This window comes from Lolium perenne, unplaced genomic scaffold (genome assembly GCF_019359855.2).
Source record: "Lolium perenne isolate Kyuss_39 unplaced genomic scaffold, Kyuss_2.0 unplaced48, whole genome shotgun sequence".
NCBI classification, from domain to species: domain Eukaryota; kingdom Viridiplantae; phylum Streptophyta; class Magnoliopsida; order Poales; family Poaceae; genus Lolium; species Lolium perenne.
The window spans coordinates 233,933-258,097 of NW_027249006.1; the positions used below are offsets into that span (position 1 = coordinate 233,933).

The following is a 24,165-nucleotide window of genomic DNA, read 5'->3' on the forward strand; positions in this document are numbered from 1 at the left end:
AATTCTACTACTCCAAAATAAAAAAGAACCCGCAAATTCTTTTTTGAAATTTAAAGTAAGCGCGCTATTCTAAATCGAAGTAAAGCCAAACTTTCTCAAACTTTCTAGTCTATTTATTATATTAAATTATGGCTTTATTACATTAATAGAAAGGAAATAAAATGAGAAATCTTTGCCATCCAATCTGATTAGAATATCATGAAAGTCTAATTGGCATAATTTTTTTCTAGGAATGTTTTATCAATTCATTTTCATTCCATTTGTACCCCTGGCAAACTCGAACTTTCGTAAAAATGGTCTCTATTCATATGTATGAAATACATATATGAAATACGTATGTGGAGTTCCCTAGAATTTCATGTGATTCAGTAAACAGAATATAGATTCCATGATTGCTAGATCGATCCGTAGGGATTGATGAAGAATGAGCTGATAATGGAATTTTTCTTTGATAAACAGGAAACTTAAGATTAAGATGCTCCGGAATGGAAACGAGGGAATGTCCACAATACCCGGATTTAGTCAGATCCAATTCGAGGGATTTTGCAGGTTCATTAATCAAGCCCTGGCAGAAGAACTTAACAAGTTTCCAGCAATTAAAGATCCAGATCACGAAATTGCATTTCAATTATTTGCGAAAGGATATCAATTGCTAGAACCCTCGATAAAAGAAAGGGATGCTGTGTATGAATCACTTACCTATTCTTCCGAATTATATGTATCCGCGAGATTAATTTTCGGTTTCGATGTGCAAAAGCAAACCATTTCTATTGGAAACATTCCTATAATGAATTCCTTAGGAACCTTTATTATAAATGGAATATACCGAATTGTGATCAATCAAATATTGCTAAGTCCTGGTATTTACTACCGCTCGGAATTAGATCATAAGGGAATTTCTATCTACACCGGGACTATAATATCAGATTGGGGAGGAAGATCAGAATTAGCAATTGATAAAAAAGAAAGGATATGGGCTCGCGTGAGTAGAAAACAAAAGATATCTATTCTAGTTCTATCATCAGCTATGGGTTCGAATCTAAGAGAAATTCTAGATAATGTTTCCTACCCTGAAATTTTTTTGTCTTTCCCGAATGCTAAGGAAAAGAAGAGGATTGAGTCAAAAGAAAAAGCTATTTTGGAGTTTTATCAACAATTTGCTTGTGTAGGTGGGGACCTGGTATTTTCGGAGTCCTTATGTGAGGAATTACAAAAGAAATTTTTTCAGCAAAAATGTGAATTAGGAAGGATTGGTCGCCGAAATATGAATCGGAGGCTTAATCTTGATATACCTCAGAACAATACATTCTTGTTACCACGAGATGTATTGGCCGCTACAGATCATTTGATTGGAATGAAATTTGGAACGGGTATACTTGACGATGACGATATGAATCACTTGAAAAATAAACGTATTCGTTCGGTTGCGGATCTGTTACAAGATCAATTTGGACTGGCTCTTGGTCGTTTACAACATGCAGTTCAAAAAACTATCCGTAGAGTATTCATACGTCAATCGAAACCGACTCCCCAAACTTTGGTAACTCCAACTTCAACTTCGATTTTATTAATAACTACTTATGAGACCTTTTTTGGCACATACCCGTTATCTCAAGTTTTTGATCAAACGAATCCATTGACACAAACTGTTCATGGGCGAAAAGTGAGCTGTTTAGGTCCTGGAGGGTTGACAGGGAGAACTTCAAGTTTTCGGAGCCGAGATATTCATCCGAGTCACTATGGGCGTATTTGTCCAATTGACACGTCTGAAGGAATCAATGTTGGACTTACTGGATCCTTAGCAATTCATGCGAGAATTAATCACTTGTGGGGATCCATAGAGAGCCCGTTTTATGAAATATCTGCTGAGAAAGCAAAAAAAAAAAAATCAAGACAGGTAGTTTATCTATCACCAAATAGAGATGAATATTATATGATAGCAGCAGGAAATTCTTTGTCCTTGAATCAAGGTATTCAGGAAGAGCAGGTTGTTCCAGCTAGATACCGTCAAGAATTCCTGACTATTGCATGGGAACAGATTCATGTTAGAAGTATTTTTCCTTTCCAATATTTTTCTATTGGAGGTTCTCTCATTCCTTTTATTGAGCACAATGATGCGAATCGGGCTTTAATGAGTTCTAATATGCAGCGCCAAGCAGTTCCCCTTTCTCGGTCCGAGAAGTGCATTGTTGGAACTGGATTGGAACGCCAAACAGCTCTAGATTCGGGGGTTTCCGTTATAGCCGAACGCGAGGGAAAGATCCTTTCTACTGATAGTCATAAGATCCTTTTATCAAGTAGTGGGAAGACTCTAAGTATTCCTTTAGTTAACCACCGTCGCTCTAACAAAAATAATTGTATGCACCAAAAATCGCGGGTTCCACGGGGTAAATCCATTAAAAAAGGACAAATTTTAGCAGAGGGAGCTGCTACAGTTGGGGGGGAACTTGCTTTAGGAAAAAACGTATTAGTAGCTTATATGCCATGGGAAGGTTACAATTTTGAAGACGCAGTACTAATTAGCGAACGTTTGGTATATGAAGATATTTATACCTCTTTTCACATCCGGAAATATGAAATTCAGACGGATACGACAAGCCAAGGCTCCGCTGAAAAATAACTAAAGAAATACCACATCTAGAAGCACATTTACTCCGCAATTTGGACAGAAATGGAGTGGTTAGGTTGGGATCCTGGGTAGAAACTAGTGATATTTTAGTAGGTAAATTAACGCCTCAGATAGCGAGTGAATCGTCGTATATCGCGGAAGCTGGATTACTACGGGCCATATTTGGCCTTGAGGTATCCACTTCAAAAGAAACTTCTCTCAAATTACCTATAGGCGGAAGAGGGCGCGTTATCGATGTGAAATGGATCCAGAGGGTACCCATCGACATAATGGTTCGTGTATATATTTTACAGAAACGTGAAATCAAAGTTGGGGATAAAGTAGCTGGAAGACATGGGAATAAGGGAATCATTTCCAAAATTTTGCCTAGGCAAGATATGCCCTATTTGCAAGATGGAACACCTGTTGATATGGTCTTCAATCCCTTAGGAGTACCCTCCCGAATGAATGTGGGACAAATATTTGAAAGCTCGCTCGGATTAGCGGGGGATCTGCTAAAGAAACATTATAGAATAGCACCCTTTGATGAGAGATATGAGCAAGAGGCTTCAAGAAAACTTGTGTTTTCAGAATTATATGAAGCCAGTAAAGAAACAAAAAATCCATGGGTATTTGAACCCGAGTACCCGGGAAAAAGCAGAATATTTGATGGAAGAACAGGAGACCCCTTCGAACAACCTGTTCTAATAGGGAAGTCCTATATCTTAAAATTAATTCATCAAGTTGATGAGAAAATTCATGGGCGTTCGACTGGGCCCTACTCACTTGTTACACAACAACCCGTTAGAGGAAGAGCCAAGCAAGGGGGACAACGAGTAGGAGAAATGGAAGTTTGGGCTTTAGAAGGATTTGGTGTTGCTCATATTTTACAAGAGATACTTACTTATAAGTCTGACCATCTTATAGCTCGCCAAGAAATACTTAATGCTACGATCTGGGGAAAAAGAATACCTAATCACGAGGATCCTCCAGAATCTTTTCGAGTGCTCGTTCGAGAACTACGATCTTTGGCTCTAGAACTGAATCATTTCCTTGTATCTGAGAAGAACTTCCAGGTTACTAGGGAGGAAGTTTGATCGGAATAAATATAAATTCTTTTCTTATTTCTATTTTATGATTGACCAATATAAACATCAACAACTTCAAATTGGACTCGTTTCCACTCAACAAATAAAGGCTTGGGCTAACAAAAACCTACCTAATGGAGAAGTCGTTGGCGAAGTCACAAGGCCCTCTACTTTTCATTATAAAACCGATAAACCAGAAAAAGATGGATTGTTTTGCGAAAGAATCTTTGGACCCATAAAAAGCGGAATTTGCGCTTGTGGCAATTCTCGAGCGAGCGGAGCTGAGAACGAAGACGAAAGATTTTGCCAAAAATGCGGAGTAGAATTTGTGGATTCTCGGATACGAAGATATCAAATGGGATACATCAAACTCGCATGTCCCGTGACTCATGTGTGGTATTTGAAAGGTCTTCCTAGTTATATCGCGAATCTTTTAGATAAACCTCTTAAGAAGTTGGAAGGCCTAGTATACGGCGATTTCTCTTTTGCTAGGCCCAGCACTAAAAAACCCACTTTTTTACGATTACGAGGTTTATTCGAAGAGGAAATTGCATCCTGTAACCACAGCATTTCTCCCTTTTTTTCTACCCCAGGCTTTGCAACATTTCGAAATCGGGAAATTGCAACAGGAGCAGGTGCTATTAGAGAACAATTAGCAGATTTGGATTTGCGAATTATTATAGAGAATTCCTTGGTCGAATGGAAGGAATTAGAAGACGAGGGGTATAGTGGAGATGAATGGGAAGATAGAAAAAGACGAATAAGAAAAGTTTTTTTGATTAGACGCATGCAATTGGCGAAACATTTTATTCAAACAAATGTAGAACCAGAATGGATGGTTTTGTGCTTATTACCGGTTCTTCCTCCCGAATTGAGACCCATTGTTTATAGGTCTGGAGATAAAGTAGTAACTTCGGACATTAATGAACTTTATAAGAGAGTTATCCGTCGGAACAACAACCTTGCCTATCTATTAAAAAGAAGTGAATTAGCGCCAGCAGATTTAGTAATGTGCCAGGAAAATTGGTACAAGAAGCCGTGGATACACTTCTTGATAGTGGGTCCCGCGGGCAACCGATGAGGGATGGTCACAATAAAGTATACAAATCACTTTCAGATGTAATTGAAGGTAAAGAAGGAAGGTTTCGCGAGACTCTGCTTGGGAAACGGGTCGATTACTCGGGGCGTTCTGTCATTGTTGTGGGTCCTTCGCTTTCATTACATCAATGTGGATTACCTCTAGAGATAGCAATAAAGCTTTTTCAGCTATTTGTAATTCGCGATTTAATCACGAAACGCGCTACTTCTAATGTAAGGATTGCTAAAAGGAAAATTTGGGAAAAGGAACCCATTGTATGGGAAATACTTCAAGAAGTTATGCGAGGACATCCTGTACTGTTAAATAGAGCACCTACCCTGCATAGATTAGGCATACAGGCTTTTCAACCCACTTTAGTAGAGGGGCGTACTATTTCTTTACACCCATTAGTGTGTAAGGGTTTCAATGCAGACTTTGATGGGGATCAAATGGCTGTTCATCTACCTTTATCCTTAGAAGCTCAGGCGGAAGCCCGTTTACTTATGTTTTCTCATATGAATCTCTTATCTCCCGCTATCGGAGATCCTATTTGCGTACCAACCCAAGACATGCTTATCGGGCTTTATGTATTAACGATTGGAAACCGCCGAGGTATTTGTGCAAATAGATATAATAGTTGCGTAAACTATCCAACTAAAAAAGTTAATTACAATATGAAAGATAAAGAACCCCACTTTTCTAGTTCTTATGATGCACTGGGAGCTTATAGACAGAAACTCATCAGTTTAGACAGTCCCTTGTGGCTACGATGGAAACTGGATCAACGCGTCATTGGGTCAAGAGAAGTTCCGATTGAAGTTCAATATGAATCTTTGGGGACTTATCATGAGATTTATGCCCACTATCTAATAGTGGGAAATAGAAAAAAAGAAATTCGTTCTATATACATTCGAACCACTCTTGGTCATATTTCTTTTTATAGAGAACTAGAGGAAGCCATACAAGGATTTAGTCAGGCCTATTCATACACTATCTAAACCAGGAAGTTAGATTCGGCGATGCCCCTCCCCTTTCGGGGGGCATTCCGATTTCCCTAGTATCATCATTTTTGCCGCGCGAATTCAGATTGAGATTAAGGAAATGAAGTTAATTAAATTTTCAAATCACTGACTCAAGCCCATTGTCGAATCCTACTCAGCAATTGTCGAATCCTACTCAGCCGAAAAGGGGGTACTTATGTATGGCGGAACGGGCCAATCTGGTCTTTCATAATAAAGAGATAGACGGAACTGGTATGAAACGGCTTATTAGCAGATTAATAGATCATTTTGGAATGGGATATACATCCCATATACTGGATCAACTAAAGACTCTGGGCTTCCATCAAGCCACTACTACATCCATTTCGTTAGGAATCGAGGATCTTTTAACAATACCCTCTAAGGGATGGTTAGTCCAAGACGCGGAACAACAGAGTTTTCTTTTGGAGAAACACTATTATTATGGGGCGATACACGCGGTAGAAAAATTACGCCAATCCGTTGAGATATGGTATGCGACAAGTGAATATTTGAAACAAGAAATGAATTCGAATTTTCGGATAACGGATCCTTCTAATCCAGTCTATCTAATGTCTTTTTCAGGAGCCAGAGGAAATGCATCTCAGGTACACCAATTAGTAGGTATGAGAGGATTAATGGCGGACCCTCAAGGACAAATGATTGATTTACCTATTCAAAGCAATTTACGCGAGGGACTTTCTTTGACAGAATATATAATTTCCTGCTATGGAGCTCGCAAAGGGGTTGTAGATACTGCTGTACGAACAGCAGATGCTGGATATCTTACACGTAGACTTGTTGAAGTAGTTCAACATATTATTGTGCGTAGAAGAGATTGTGGTACTATCCGAGGTATTTCTGTGAGTCCTCAAAATGGGATGACGGAAAAACTTTTTGTCCAAACACTAATTGGTCGTGTATTAGCAGACGATATATATATCGGTTCACGATGCATTGCCGCTCGAAATCAAGATATTGGAATTGGATTAGTCAATCGATTCATAACTGCCTTTCGAGCACAACCATTTCTAGCACAACCAATATATATTAGAACCCCCTTTACTTGCCGGAGCACTTCTTGGATCTGTCAATTATGTTATGGCCGGAGTCCCACTCATAGTGATCTGGTCGAATTGGGAGAAGCCGTAGGTATTATTGCGGGTCAATCAATTGGGGAGCCAGGTACTCAACTAACATTAAGAACTTTTCATACTGGCGGAGTATTCACAGGGGGTACTGCTGACCTTGTACGATCCCCTTCGAATGGAAAAATCCAATTCACTGAGAATTTGGTTCACCCCACGCGTACCCGTCATGGACAGCCTGCTTTTCTATGTTATATAGACTTGCATGTAACTATTCAGAGTCAGGATATTCTATATAGTGTAAATATTCCCTCAAAAAGCTTGATTCTAGTGCAAAATGATCAATATGTAAAATCTGAACAAGTAATTGCGGAGATTCGTGCCGGAACCCCCACTTTACATTTTAAAGAAAGGGTACAAAAGCATATTTATTCCGAATCAGACGGCGAAATGCACTGGAGTACTGATGTTTACCATGCGCCCGAATATCAATATGGTAATCTTCGTCGATTACCAAAAACAAGCCATTTATGGATATTGTCAGTAAGTAGATGCAGATCCAGTATAGCGTCTTTTTCACTCCACAAGGATCAAGATCAAATGAATACTTATGGTAAAAAAGATAGGGAAATTTTTGATTATTCAACGTTGGTTCGAATCATGCCTAATGGCCATTGGAATTTGATCTATCCTTCTATTTTTAAAGAGAATTCAGATTTGTTAGCGAAAAAGCGAAGAAATAGGTTCGTCATTCCATTACAATATCATCAAGAACAAGAGAAAGAACTAATATCCTGTTTGGGGATTTCGATTGAAATACCCTTTATGGGTGTTTTACATAGAAATACTATTTTTGCTTATTTTGACGATCCACGATACAGAAAAGATAAAAAGGGTTCCGGAATTGTTAAATTTAGATATAGGACCCTAGAGGAAGAATATAGGACTCGAGAAGAAGACTCAGAAGACGAATATGAGACCCTAGAAGAGGAATATAGGACCCGAGAGGACGAATACGAATATGAAACCCTAGAAGACGAATATGGAAGCCCAGAGAACGAATATGGGAACCCAGAGAACGAATATAGGACTTTAGAGAAAGACTCAGAAGACGAATATGGGAGCCCAGAGAGTAAATATGGAACTCTAGAGGAAGACTCAGAAGACGACTATGGGAGTCCCGGGGAAAGCTCAGAGGACAAATATGGGACTTTAGAGGAAGACTTAGAAGAGGAATCCGAGGACGAATACGAGAGCCCAGAGGAAGATTCTATCTTCAAAAAGGAAGGTTTGATTGAGCATCGAGGAACAAAAGAATTTAGTCTAAAATACCAAAAAGAAGTAGATCGGTTTTTTTTCATTCTTCAAGAACTGCATATCTTGCCGAGATCCTCATCCCTAAAGGTACTTGACAATAGTATTATTGGAGTGGATACACAACTCACAAAAAATACAAGAAGTCGACTAGGTGGACTGGTCCGAGTGAAGAGAAAAAAAAGCCATACAGAACTCAAAATATTTTCCGGCGATATTCATTTTCCTGAAGAGGCAGATAAGGTATTAGGCGGCTGTTTGATACCACCAGAAAGACAAAAAAAGGATTCTAAGGAATCAAAAAAAAGCAAAAATTGGGTCTATGTTCAACGGAAAAAAATTATCAAGAGCAAGGAAAAGTATTTTGTTTCCATTCGCCCTGCAGTCGCATATGAAATGGACGAAGGGAGAAATTTAGCAACACTTTTCCCGCAAGATCTCTTGCAAGAAGAAGATAATCTCCAACTTCGACTTGTCAATTTTATTTCTCATGAAAATAGCAAGTTAACTCAAAGAATTTATCACACAAATAGTCAATTTGTTAGAACTTGCTTAGTAGTGAATTGGGAACAAGAAAAAAAAGAGAAGGCTGGTGCTTCCCTTGTTGAGGTAAGAGCAAATGATCTTATTCGCGATTTCCTAAGAATTGAGTTAATCAAGTGCACTATTTCATATACACGAAAAAGGTATGATAGGACAAGTGCAGGACCAATTCCTCATAATAGGTTAGATCACACCAATCTAAATTCCTTTTATTCCAAGGCGAAGATTGAATCACTTAGCCAACATCAAGAAGCTATTGGCACCTTGTTGAATCGAAATAAAGAATACCAATCTTTGATGATTTTGTCGGCATCCAACTGTTCTCAAATTGGTTTATTCAAGAACCCAAAACATCCCAATACGATAAAAGAATTGAATCGTAGAATTCCTATTCGAGAAATTTTTGGGCCCTTAGGCGTTATTGTCCCTAGTATATCGAATTTTTCTTCATCTTACTATTTACTAACGCATAATAAGATCCTGTTAAAAAAATATTTGTTTCTTGACAATTTGAAACAAACCTTCCAAGTACTTCAAGGACTTAAATACTCTTTAATAGATGAAAATAAAAGGATTTCTAATTTCGATAGTAACATAATGTTGGATCCATTCCTTTTGAATTGTCACTTTGTCCATCATGATTCTTGGGAGGAGACATCGGCAATAATTCACCTTGGACAACTTATTTGTGAAAATGTATGCCTATTTAAATCGCACATAAAAAAATCTGGTCAAATTTTCATTATTAATATGGATTCCTTTGTTATAAGAGCAGCTAAACCTTATTTGGCCACTACAGGAGCAACTGTTAATGGTCATTATGGAGAAATCCTTTACAAGGGCGATAGGTTAGTTACGTTTATATATGAAAAATCGAGATCTAGTGACATAACGCAAGGTCTTCCAAAAGTGGAACAAATCTTTGAAGCGCGTTCAATTGATTCATTATCCCCGAATCTCGAAAGGAGAATTGAGGATTGGAATGAGCGTATACCAAGAATTCTTGGGATCCCCTGGGGATTCTTGATTGGAGCTGAGCTAACCATAGCCCAAAGTCGTATTTCTTTGGTTAATAAAATCCAAAAAGTTTATCGATCCCAAGGGGTACAGATCCATAATAGACATATAGAGATTATTATACGCCAAGTAACATCAAAAGTGCGGGTTTCCGAAGATGGAATGTCTAATGTTTTTTCACCTGGGGAATTAATCGGACTATTGCGAGCGGAACGAGCAGGGCGAGCTTTGGATGAATCGATCTATTATCGGGCAATTTTATTGGGAATAACAAGGGCTTCCCTGAATACCCAAAGTTTCATATCTGAAGCAAGTTTTCAAGAAACTGCTCGAGTTTTAGCAAAAGCTGCCCTACGAGGTCGCATTGATTGGTTGAAAGGGTTGAAAGAAAACGTAGTTCTGGGGGGGATTATACCCGTTGGTACCGGATTCCAAAAATTTGTCCATCGTTCCCCACAAGACAAGAACCTTTATTTTGAAATTCAAAAACAAAATCTATTCGCGTCGGAAATGAGAGATTTTTTGTTTCTCCATACAGAATTAGTTTCTTCAGATTCTGACATAACAAACAATTTCTATGAGACATTAGAACCCCCATTTACCCCCATTTATACGAGTTAAGGATACATAAAGGAGATTTTTTTACTTTACTAGACTTTTGAACTTAGAACACTAAACGGGTCCAATTTTATATTTTAATTAAGTAAAAGAATTTAGTTAATTCATTAAGGTTATGTTTATACAATGTATCAATGGCCAACTCTCAGTAGAAGGTTCCTTCGGAACAATTATTATTTATTTCAAGCTATTTTAGATCTTTCTTAATCTTCAAAAAGAAAAAATTCCGTAATGGAATAATGGTAGGATGAAAAAAAAAAGAAAAAATCAAAAGGAAATGTGGAAAAAATGACAAGAAGATATTGGAACATCAATTTGAAAGAGATGGTAGAAGCAGGAGTTCATTTTGGCCATGGTATTAAGAAATGGAATCCGAAGATGGCCCCTTACATTTCGGCAAAGCGCAAAGGTACTCATATTATAAATCTCGCTAGAACGGCTCGTTTTTTATCAGAAGCTTGTGATTTAGTTTTTGATGCAGCAAGTCAGGGAAAAAGTTTCTTAATTGTTGGTACAAAAAAGAGCGACGGATTTAGTAGCATCAGCTGCAATAAGGGCTCGTTGTCATTATGTTAATAAAAAGTGGTTCAGTGGTATGTTAACTAATTGGTCGATAACGAAAACTAGACTTTCTCAATTTAGAGACTTAAGAGCAGAAGAAAAAATGGGAAAATTCCAACATCTCCCAAAAAGAGATGTGGCAATCTTGAAGAGAAAATTATCTACCTTGCAAAGATATCTCGGCGGGATCAAATATATGACGAGATTGCCAGACATTGTGATCGTCCTTGATCAGCAAAAAGAGTATATAGCTCTTCGGGAATGTGCCATTTTGGGGATTCCTACTATTTCTTTAGTCGATACAAATTGCGACCCGGATCTCGCGAATATATCGATTCCAGCCAACGATGACACTATGACTTCAATTCGATTGATTCTTAACAAATTAGTATTTGCAATTTGTGAGGGCCATTCTCTCTATATAAGAAATCATTGATTAAGAAGAATAGTGAATTCTTGGGCAACAGCGTAGATTTATGGAATCACTTACTATTCTTTTTTGTTTTGCATAGAAAAAAGAAGGGGAATATTGATATATATTAGAGGGTATTGATATATATTATGATCTGATGTGCTTTCTTGGTATCCTAAATATAAGATTAATACTTCAAGTTGCTGAGTTGAGAAAGAGATGGTTGAATCAAAAGAATTCCTTTTTTGAAGTTCAATTTTTATCAGAGGACAGACAATATGAATATTATACCTTGTTCCATTAAAACACTCAAGGGGTTATACGATATATCGGGTGTAGAAGTAGGCCAACACTTCTATTGGCAAATAGGAAGTTTCCAAATTCATGCCCAAGTACTCATCACTTCTTGGGTTGTAATTACTATCTTGCTAGGTTCAGTTGTCATAGCTGTTCGGAATCCACAAACCGTACCGATGGACGGTCAGAATTTCTTTGAATATGTCCTTGAGTTTATTCGAGACTTGAGCAAAACTCAGATTGGAGAAGTATATGGTCCCTGTTCCATTTATTGGAACTATGTTCCTTTTTATTTTTGTTTCGAATTGGTCGGGTGCTCTTTTACCTTGGAAAATTATAGAGCTACCCCATGGGGAATTAGCAGCACCCACGAATGATATAAATACTACTGTTGCTTTAGCTTTACTCACGTCAGCAGCATATTTTTATGCGGGTCTTAGCAAAAAAGGATTGAGCTATTTCGAGAAATATATTAAACCAACTCCAATCCTTTTACCAATTAACATACTAGAGGATTTCACAAAACCATTATCGCTTAGCTTTCGACTTTTTGGGAATATATTGGCGGATGAATTAGTTGTTGTTGTTCTTGTTTCTTTAGTCCCCTTAGTAGTCCCTATACCTGTCATGTTTCTTGGATTATTTACAAGCGGTATTCAAGCTCTTATTTTTGCAACATTAGCCGCAGCCTATATAGGTGAATCCATGGAGGGTCATCATTGAATTGACTAGTTTTAAAATAGTCTTTTTTTTTAGCTTAGCTCAATTCATGCACGGTTACGGACTTGGTTGCAAAAAAATAGTTAGAAATGCATATGAATATACAACCTAGAGTTGTAGGAGAGAGAATAGACTCTATTATGGAGTTGGCAAAATATGCAGTAAGGAGGGTGGAATCAGGCTAGATCTATACTATAATTATATATCCTTAATGTCTATAAGTGGAGTCATCTTTTGTGCGGGTTTCCACTTTAAGGAATGATTTTAGAATCCGATTCATTCAATAGAAATAGAAAATGAAAAAAATATGAAAACAAAATAGAAGAAACAAATGTATATAGGGTATTATATATACCTAGGTTAGATTCATTATGTAATCCGATATATGGAATTCTCTTCTATATAGTTCAGACAATTCACATTATCATTTCAATTTGTACTTTTTGAGTTACTTCTCCACACTAGAGATAGAGCTTAGAAGTATACTTCTCCCTAATAGAGCTTATGAAGTAAGAATTTCTTGGTTGATTGTATCCTTAACCATTTCTTTTTTTTGACACGAGGAACTCACCATGAATCCACTAATTGCTGCTGCTTCTGTTATTGCTGCTGGATTGGCCGTAGGGCTTGCTTCTATTGGGCCTGGAGTTGGTCAAGGTACTGCTGCAGGACAAGCTGTAGAAGGTATTGCGAGACAGCCAGAAGCAGAAGGTAAAATACGAGGTACTTTATTGCTTAGTCTAGCTTTTATGGAAGCTTTAACAATTTATGGACTAGTTGTGGCACTAGCGCTTTTATTTGCGAACCCTTTTGTTTAATCCTAAAAAGTAAAATAAGCTCTTTCGATTAGATACTTTTTTCTTTTTTTAGTAAAATGGGTATTTGCTTCTGCAATTCCAATTATATCAATACTTTATTTTATTTACTCCTATTTATTACTTCTGGAATTCTCTATTTATTGGGACAGGCAATACCCCGCCCCAGGAGGGGCTCAGTTGAGTATGATTAATTTAGAAGATATGCTCGCCTTCTTCCTTCCCGTCCTTAGTTTAGGAAAGTAGAAAGTTTTTTTCCTTTTATTTTAGGAATTTTTGGAACATTTCAACAAAGAAGGTCTTTCTTTCACAGGTCAAACAAGACCTAAGACTTAATCTAAAAGAAATTACTAGATTGAATCTATTTGCATTAAAAAAACCGATCAAAAAAGGGCGAGCGAAGTAAGTGATCGAAAAACTTTGTTCTTTGTTCGTCCTATCTATAAGACTATAAGAGGAGAGCATATGAAAAATGTAACCCATTCTTTCGTTTTTTTAGCTCACTGGCCATCCGCTGGCAGTTTCGGGCTTAATACCAATATTTTAGCAACAAATCTAATAAATCTAACTGTAGTGGTTGGTGTTTTGATTTTTTTTGGAAAGGGAGTGTGTGCGAGTTGTCTATTTCAAGAATAGATTGGATCTATCCGGCTGCACTTTAGAATATTTTTTATTATTTTAGGATAAATAAGAAAAGGGTGCACGATCTCGACGAATTACTTCTGAATAAATTTAGAAATCACATAATATGGAAGAACCATAGCATTTCGCGACTCATTGGTAAATCCACTTTGATTCTCTATAAACCAATAATGTGAGACTATTAACACGGTTAAAGCTAAACTGCTTGAAGTCCAGGCAAAAAGGGGTACTCTTTCTACAACTATATTAGTATTAGTACCGAAATGCTTTAAACGGGAAATAGCTAATGTAGAATTTATCTGATATAGAACACTCATATCGATAAAATGGTTTGAACTATTTACTAGAAAAAGGGGCACCCTGCCCTTTTTTATCCAATGCCGAATCGACGACCTATCTATAAAAAAAGAGAAATTTTTTGGATTTGAAGAAAAAAAAGAATTCTATTAATTTTCATTTTCCATTTATTTGGTTAGTTTTTCTTAATGAAATTGAAATTATTAACTAAAGGCCAAATCGAAATAAAGAAACAACTTTGCTGACCATCTAGGAGGAAGAGTCCTCTTAATTCTTAATATTTATCTAGTCTTATATAGGTTTCCATATATTGAAATAGAAACATAAATCTAGTCTTATATAGGTTTCCATATATTGAAATAGAAACATAAAAGAGAAGATAGAGGATAGGCTCATTACTTAACAAAAAAGGATATGGAAATAGCTATAGCAAAAGTAAAAAAAGAAAAAAAGGAGCGTGAGAGCCAAATGAATCGAAAGATTCATGTTTGGTTCGGGAAGAGATCATAAAAGTTGTAAACTTAATAGCAAAATAATCTACTTTCATTAAAAGATTTATTAGATAATCGAAAACAGAGGATCTTGAGTACTATTAGAAATTCAGAAGAATTGCGTAGAGGGACCATTGAGAAACTCGAAAAAGCTCGGATTCGATTACAGAAAGTCGAACTAGAGGCGGATGAGTATCGAATGAATGGATACTCTGATATAGAACGAGAAAAAGCAAATTTGATTAATGCTACTTCTATTAGTTTGGAACAATTAGAAAAGTCTAAAAATGAAACCCTTTATTTTGAAAAACAAAGGGCAATGAATCAGGTCCGACAACGGGTTTTCCAACAAGCCGTACAAGGAGCTCTAGGAACTCTGAATAGTTGTTTGAATACCGAGTTACATTTCCGTACGATTCGTGCTAATATTGGCATTCTCGGGTCCATGGAATGGAAGAGATAATTAAATTAATTAGGCTTTGAGCTTCTACTTTCGTTTAGAATTTAGGCATTATTTTCCCCTTGCTTCCGAAAAAAGAGTAAAGAAATACTAATGGCAACTCTTCGAGTCGACGAAATTCATAAAATTCTCCGCGAACGTATTGAACAATATAATAGGAAAGTAGGGATTGAGAATATTGGTCGCGTAGTTCAAGTGGGGGATGGGATTGCTCGTATTATAGGTCTTGGTGAAATAATGTCAGGTGAATTAGTCGAATTTGCAGAAGGCACTAGGGGTATTGCTCTTAATTTGGAATCCAAAAATGTTGGGATTGTATTAATGGGCGATGGGTTGATGATACAAGAGGGAAGTTTTGTAAAAGCAACAGGAAGAATTGCTCAGATACCCGTGAGCGAGGCTTACTTGGGTCGTGTTATAAATGCTTTGGCTAAACCTATTGATGGGAAAGGGGAAATTATAGCTTCGGAATCTCGCTTAATTGAATCTCCTGCTCCAAGTATAATTTCCAGGCGTTCCGTATATGAACCTCTTCAAACAGGGCTTATTGCTATCGATTCGATGATCCCTATAGGGCGCGGTCAGCGCGAGTTAATTATTGGGGACAGACAGACTGGCAAAACAGCAGTAGCCACAGATACAATTCTCAATCAAAAAGGACAAAATGTAATATGTGTTTATGTAGCTATCGGTCAAAGAGCATCCTCTGTGGCTCAAGTAGTAACTAATTTCCACGAGGAGGGGGCCATGGAATACACTATTGTAGTAGCTGAAATGGCGGATTCACCTGCTACATTACAATACCTCGCTCCTTATACGGGAGCAGCCCTGGCTGAATATTTTATGTACCGCGAACGGCATACTTTAATAATTTATGATGATCTCTCCAAACAGGCACAAGCTTATCGCCAAATGTCCCTTCTATTAAGAAGACCCCCCGGCCGTGAAGCTTATCCCGGGGATGTTTTTTATTTGCATTCACGCCTTTTAGAAAGAGCCGCGAAATTAAATTCTCTTTTAGGCGAAGGAAGTATGACCGCTTTACCAATAGTTGAGACTCAATCTGGAGACGTTTCTGCCTATATTCCTACTAATGTAATCTCCATTACAGATGGACAAATATTCTTATCTTCAGATCTATTCAATGCCGGAATTCGACCTGCTATTAATGTGGGTATTTCTGTTTCCAGAGTAGGATCCGCGGCTCAAATTAAAGCCATGAAACAAGTAGCTGGCAAATCAAAATTGGAATTAGCTCAATTCGCAGAGTTACAAGCCTTTGCACAATTCGCCTCTGCTCTGGATAAAACAAGTCAGAATCAATTGGCAAGGGGTCGACGATTAAGGGAATTGCTTAAACAATCTCAGGCAAACCCTCTCCCAGTGGAAGAACAGATAGCTACTATTTATACCGGAACGAGAGGATATCTGGATTCATTAGAGATTGAACAGGTAAATAAATTTCTGGATGACTTACGTAAACACCTAAAAGATACTAAACCTCAATTCCAAGAAATTCTATCTTCTAGCAAGACATTCACCGAGCAAGCGGAAATCCTTTTGAAGGAAGCTATTCAGGAACAGCTGGAACGGTTTTCCCTTCAGCAACAAACATAAATTTTGCACGTCTACTCTTTCTTGTTAGTAGAATTTGAATCGTGCAAAAAAGTTTTCTTAGTTTTTAGTATAGTTATTTAAAGAATAGATAGAAATAAGATTGCGTCCAATAGGATTTGAACCTATACCAAAGGTTTAGAAGACCTCTGTCCTATCCATTAGACAATGGACGCTTTGTCTTTATATTTTATTCTTTCTTTTACCCTTTTCTTGTTCTGAGAAAAACTCTTAGACCGAAACTCTTTTAGGAAATCAAAAAATCGATATACAAATGGATGATGTATATATCATGCATATATCATAAAGAAGGAGTATGGAGCCGCTAGTGGGAATCGAACCCGCAACCCCGAGGTTATGAGCTTTGTGAGCTACCAAGCTGCTTTATCCTCTTAAACTAAAGAGGGGAAACTAGTGGATAAAAGAGGGCTTGGATACGCCCCTCTACCATATCTATACAAATAGAATAGTCCATTTATACAGAATGGTAAAGAGGGCTCTTCTAGGATCATCAATTCCAGAAATTCATACAAATACGAAAGGAGATTTTATCCTTACCAACTAGATCTTGTTGCACCTGGTAACAAACATTCATAAACCATCTCTCGAAGTACGTGTCCGGATAGCCCAAAGTCTCGATAGTTAGCTCTAGGTCTTCCGGTCAAAAAACAACGTCGATGAAGGCGTGTAGGTGCACTATTACGTGGTAGGGATTGCAATTTTTCTCGCATTTTCGTTTTTTCACTCAAACTCAAGGAAGAAACTTTGCTTCTTATCTTTTTTTTTAAAGATTGACGAATCAAATGATATTTCTGTTCTAATTTCTGCCTCTTCTTCTCCCTCTGAATCAAACTTTTTTTGCCATAATGTGCCGTTTCTATTATTGCCAAGTATATGGTTCTAATCCTAGATGGAAAAATAAATAGAAAAAGAAATCTAAGAAGGCGGATCCTCCCTATCTATCAAGAGTAATGAACTAGGTGCTGATACAGTAACAGTACAAAAAACAAAAAAAATAACTAAATTAACCAAATTTGCCTGATGTTGAGGCAATCAAGAAAGCTGCATAAGTGAATATATAACCCACGGAAAAGTGGGCTAATCCAACTAATCTTGCTTGCACAATGGAAAGAGCCACGGGCTTATCTCTCCAACGAATTAAATTAGCTAAAGGTGTGCGTTCATGAGCCCATGCTAAAGTCTCAATTAATTCCTGCCAATATCCACGCCAGGAAATTAAGAACATGAATCCAGTAGCCCAAACAAGATGTCCAAATAAGAACATCCATGCCCATACCGATAAACTATTCATCCCAAAAGGATTATATCCATTGATAAGTTGTGAAGAGTTTAACCATAAGTAATCTCTTAACCATCCCATCAAATAAGTGGAAGATTCATTAAATTGTGAAACGTTGCCCTGCCATAATGTGATATGTTTCCAATGCCAATAAAAAGTAACCCATCCAATGGTATTTAACATCCAGAAAACTGCCAAATAAAACGCGTCCCAAGCAGAAATATCACAAGTACCGCCGCGCCCTGGGCCATCACAAGGAAAACTATACCCAAAATCCTTTTTATCCGGCATTAATTTGGAACCACGTGCATCTAAAGCGCCCTTTACTAAAATCAATGTAGTTGTATGCAAACCTAGAGCAATAGCATGATGAACCAAGAAATCCCCAGGTCCTATTGTTAAGAAAAGCGAATTACTATTCTCATTAACAGCATTCAACCATCCTGGCAACCATAGGTTTCTACCTGCATTGAAAGCGGGGCCATTCGTTGAAGATAAGAGTATATCGAACCCATATGTCGTCTTGCCATGAGCAGATTGTATCCATTGGGCAAATATAGGTTCGATCAAGATTTGCTTTTCTGGAGTACCAAAAGCAAGCATGACGTCGTTATGAACATAAAGGCCCAGGGTATGGAATCCTAGAAAGAGACTAGCCCAACTTAAATGAGATATGATAGCTTCTTTATGGTCTAACATTCTTGCCAATACATTATCCTCATTCTGTTCCGGATTGTAATCCCTAATGAAAAAAATAGCTCCATGAGCAAAAGCCCCTGTCATAATGAACCCTGCAATATATTGGTGATGAGTATATAAAGCAGCTTGAGTAGTAAAGTCTTGTGCTATAAATGCATAAGCCGGTAAAGAGTACATATGTTGAGCTACTAAGGAAGTAATAACCCCTAAAGAAGCTAGAGCAAGGCCTAATTGAAAATGAATTGAATTATTGATTGTGTCGTAAAGGCCCTTATGCCCACGCCCTAATCGACCCCCCGGAGGAGTATGCGCTTCTAAAAGATCTTTGATACTGTGCCCAATTCCGAAGTTAGTTCGATACATGTGACCAGCAATGAGAAAAATAAATGCAATAGCTAAATGATGGTGAGCAATATCGGTCAGCCACAAACTTTGTGTTTGTGGATGAAATCCCCCAAGAAGAGTTAGAATGGCAGTTCCCGCTCCTTGAGCGGTACCAAATAAATGATTACTCGAATCAGGGTTTTGGGCATAAAGATTCCACTGACCCGTCAAAAGGGGTCCCAACCCCTGGGGATAGGGTAATACATCTAAGAAATTATTCCATCTAACGTACTCCCCTCTGGATGCGGGAATAGCAACATGAACTAAATGTCCTGTCCAAGCCAAAGAACTTACCCCGAAAAGTCCTGACAAATGATGATTGAGACGAGATTCCGCGTTTTTGAACCACGAAAGGCTTGGTTTCCATTTGGGTTGTAGATGTAACCAACCCGCTATTAAGGACAGCGTAGAAAGAAATAATAGAAAAAGAGCTCCAGTATAAAGATCGTCATTGGTGCGTAATCCTATTGTATACCACCACTGATAAACTCCAGAATAGGCGATATTAACTGGACCAGCAGCACCTCCTCGAGTAAAGGCTTCCACAGCGGGTTGACCAAAATGAGGATCCCAAATAGCATGAGCAATAGGTCTTACGTGTAAAGGATCCTGTATCCATGATTCAAAATTTCCTTGCCAAGCTACATGAAACAGATTTCCGGACGTCCATAGAAAGATTATTGCTAACTGCCCAAAGTGAGAAGCAAAAATGTTCTGATAAAGACGTTCTTCAGTAATATCATCATGACTTTCGAAATCATGTGCGGTAGCAATACCAAACCAAATACGACGAGTAGTGGGGTCCTGAGCTAAGCCTTGGCTAAACCTGGGAAATCTTAATTCCATAATGCCTTTCAAATCCTCCTAGCCACTATCCTACTGCAATAATTCTCGCTAAGAAGAATGCCCATGTTGTGGCAATTCCACCCAGAAGGTAATGGGTTACTCCTACAGCACGTCCTTGTATAATGCTCAAGGCTCTAGGCTGAGTAGCAGGAGCAACTTTTAATTTGTTATGAGCCCAAACGATAGATTCAATAAGTTCTTGCCAATAACCACGGCCACTGAATAAAAACATTAAACTGAAGGCCCAGACAAAATGAGCACCTAAGAAAAAAGACCATATGCAGATAATGAAGAACCATAAGACTGAATGACTTGTGATGCCTGTGCCCACAAGAAATCTCGAAGCCACCCATTAATCGTAATGGAACTCTGTGCAAAGTTTCCACATGTAATATGAGTTACTACCCCTTGATCACTTATAGTACCCCAAACATCCGACTGCATTTTCCAACTGAAATGAAAAATGACTACCGAAATTGCATTGTACATCCAGAATAAACCTAAGAAAACATGATCCCAGGCGGATACTTGGCATGTTCCCCCTCGCCCAGGCCCATCGCAAGGAAAGCGAAAACCTAGATTTGCTTTATCGGGTATCAAACGGGAACTGCGAGCAAATAAAACACCTTTCAAAAGTATTAATACAGTCACATGGATGGTAAATGCATGAATGTGATGGACTAAAAAATCTGCGGTTCCTAATGGAATAGGTAACAAAGCCACTTTACCGCCTACGGCTACTAACTCGCCACCTCCCCACGTTAAGCTGGTACTTGTTGTTGCACCAGGAGCTGTTACGCCAGGCGCAGTAGCATGGATATTTTGTACCCATTGAGCAAAGATAGGTTGTAATTGTATGGCGGTATCCGAAAACATATCTTGCGGACGGCCTAAAGCACTCATGGTATCATTATGAATGTATAAGCCAAAACTGTGAAAACCTAGAAATATACATACCCAGTTAAGGTGGGATATGATTGCATCTCGGTGTCTAAGGACGCGATCTAATAGATCGTTGTATCGAGTAGTTGGATCATAGTCTCTTACCATAAAAATTGCTGCATGTGCAGCAGCACCGACTATTAGAAATCCGCCAATCCACATGTGGTGTGTGAACAAGGAAAGTTGTGTACCATAGTCAGTAGCTAGGTATGGATAGGGGGGCATAGAGTACATATGATGAGCTACAACAATGGTTGTAGAGCCTAGCATAGCTAAGTTAAGAGCTAATTGAGCATGCCATGACGTTGTTAAGATTTCATAAAGACCCTTATGGCCTTGTCCTGTAAATGGGCCCTTGTGAGCCTCCAAAATATCTTTAAGTCCATGGCCAATACCCCAGTTGGTCCTATACATATGACCTGCAATTAGGAAAAGAATAGCAATAGCTAAATGATGGTGCGCAATATCAGTCAGCCATAGACCACCGGTTACTGGATCTAGTCCTCCGCGAAAAGTCAGAAATTCTGCATATTTGGACCAATTTAAGGTGAAAAAAGGGGTTGCTCCTTCGGCAAAACTAGGATAAAGTTGAGCCAAAAGGTCCCGATTCAGGATAAATTCATGAGGAAGTGGTATCTCTTTAGGATCAACCCCGGCGTCAAGAAATTGGTTAATTGGTAAAGATACATGGATTTGGTGTCCCGCCCAAGAAAGAGACCCAAGTCCTAATAATCCCGCTAAGTGGTGATTCAACATGGATTCTACATCTTGGAACCAGGCCAATTTGGGAGCGGCTTTGTGATAATGGAACCAACCAGCAAAAAGCATTAACGCTGCAAAAATCAATGCACCAATTGCAGTACAATAGAGTTGTAATTCACTAGTTATTCCAGATGCTCGCCAAAGCTGAAAAAACCCAGAGGTTATTTGGATTCCTCGGAAGCCCCCACCTACATCACCATTTAATATTTCTTGCCCTACTATAGGCCAAACTACCTGAGCACTGGGTCCAATGTGAGTAGGATCACTTAGCCATGCTTCATAATTGGAAAAACGGGCACCATGAAAGTACATACCACTCAACCAAAGAAAGATAATGGAGAGTTGCCCGAAATGAGCACTAAAGACTTTTCGAGAGATCTCCTCCAAATCACCGGTATGACTGTCGAAATCGTGAGCATCAGCATGTAGGTTCCAGATCCAAGTGGTAGTATCGGGGCCCTTAGCTAGTGTTCTTGAGAAATGGCCGGGTCTGGACCATTCCTCAAAAGATGTTTTTACAGGATCCCTATCCACAACAATTTTTACTTCTGGTTCCGGCGAACGAATAATCATTAAGTCCTCCTCTTTCCGGACAAGATATACAAAGAGACCCGCCAGCTGTCTTTTTAGTGAATTTTTGAAAGATAGATTTTGAAAGATAGATATTATGATTAGTTCTTTATCTTTACTATCTACCGTCCTTCTATTTTTTTAGTTATTCACTGGAGCAATTATATATTGAAGTCAATCCGAGGCAAGTGTTCGGATCTATTATGACATAAAGATTGGGTGCCTAAGGGACGTTGTTTATCTTGAAAAACAAATATTTCCCGACGTAAGAAAAAAAAATATTTTTGCAATTTTAGAAACTAGTGTATTTTTTTTTTAGGGTGTAAGCTCCTATATACATCTACTTTCCTTGAGCATAATATAGGGTTTTTTATTTTATTCTAAATTCCAAGATAACTCATTAGAGTTATTAATAATACAGTCCTGATATACTAGCGATATTTAGATTGCCCCTATTTTTTCTTTTTATTCACTTTATTACTTCTATTATAGACCCTATCCCTATGGTTTATCCTTATGAAATATCAGATAAAATAGAAGGTAGAAGAAAGGGATATAATGAAATTCTGGATTCGAGGATCTTACGACCTAATTTATTTGATTAATGGATCAACAACCAAACCACCCATTTTATGAAAAAGAAGGAGCGTGGTCTTTCTTATTCAAATTCAAAGCGCTTCGTAATCTTCAACCAGTTCTGTGCTTCAATATAATTTCCCGGAGTAAGCGCTATAGCTTGTTTCCAATACTCAGCAGCTTGATCAAACCAAGCTTCCGCAATTTCCGAATCACCCTGTAGAATGGCCTGTTCTCCTCGGTCGGAATAGGAGGTTCCTTCCCTTAGAACCGTACTTGAGAGTTTCCTACCTCATACGGCTCATAAATTGCTATCTTAATTTCCCCTATCTTAAACTGAATTTGATTTCTCAAAAATAGATCCCATTTGTTTTTGGGTTAAGGAGAAGAAGTTAATTACCTAAGTTTCAAACCCTAATTTTTATCAATAATCAGTTTGATCTTTTTTCCCACCTTCAGAAAGATGAAGCATAGATAGATCTAGAGACTTCGTTCTAATTTTCTGAAAGGTAACTATCCCGGTTTCATATATGAAATCTCTATAGAATCCTTGAAAAAGACTTTTTTCCATAAGAAAGAAAAAAGAACTTACTATCTTTGGGATCTGATACTACACCGCTGCTTAATCCTTTAGTGGATCGGCTCTATTACATAAGCAGATTCCTAAATTTTGCCCCATATCATGGGATAAGTAAGCAGTTTTTTTTTAGTTGTATCGACCCAGTTGCTCACTAATTGATCTTTACGGTGCTTTCTCTATCAATTGGAGAACTTTATCCATAGAGTAGTAGTATAGGCGATACTTTCTTCCTTTTTTGATTCGCGTGAAGTGTCCTTCTTTCCTACAGCTGATAGGGAAAAATCATTGTTTTTACGATCCCTATGTAGAAAGCCTTTTTTTGTAGTATTTACTAGAAAATTTGATCCTCTCTTTTTTCTTTCTATAGTGGAGATAGTCGCACGTAATGACAGATCACGGCCATATTATTAAAAGCTTGCGGTAAGAAGGGGTTTCGTTCTAGTGCCCGAAAATAATATTCCAAAGCCTTTGTATGCTCTCCATTGCTTGTGTGTATAAGGCCTATGTTATAGAGTATATAACTTCGATCATAGGGATCGATTTCTAGTCGCGTAGCTTCATAATAATTTTGCAAAGCTTCCGCATAATTTCCTTCGGATTGAGCCAACATCCGTTACGGTCGTTCATTCTATTCAAAAAATCTCCGTTGCAAAACCGTACATGAGGTTTTCATCTCATACGGCTCCTCCCTTCTGTACATAGTACTAAGCGAAATAATCTATAGAATAAAAATAGAATTAGTCCCATCTCATTATGAATTGAAAGGGGCTGGTATTTTTCCAAGAAATCTCTAGCCAACCTTCCCGCAAGAAGTTTTTCTTAAC

General features: G+C 38.0%; 2 long non-coding RNA genes and 1 other non-coding gene across 3 annotated transcripts in view; 1 reads left to right on the forward strand and 2 right to left on the reverse strand.

Moving 5' to 3' along the window:
- LOC139834385 (uncharacterized) overlaps positions 1–24,165 on the reverse strand; it is a 96,202-nt gene that overhangs the window by 31,760 nt on the left and 40,277 nt on the right. The gene's annotated exons all lie outside the window — the stretch shown is intronic.
- The window catches only part of LOC139834387 (uncharacterized), a 96,522-nt gene that overhangs the window by 22,076 nt on the left and 50,281 nt on the right, over positions 1–24,165 (forward strand). The gene's annotated exons all lie outside the window — the stretch shown is intronic.
- Positions 16,787–16,858, reverse strand: TRNAR-UCU (transfer RNA arginine (anticodon UCU)). The gene has a single exon. It is a non-coding gene; the product is annotated as a tRNA-Arg (tRNA).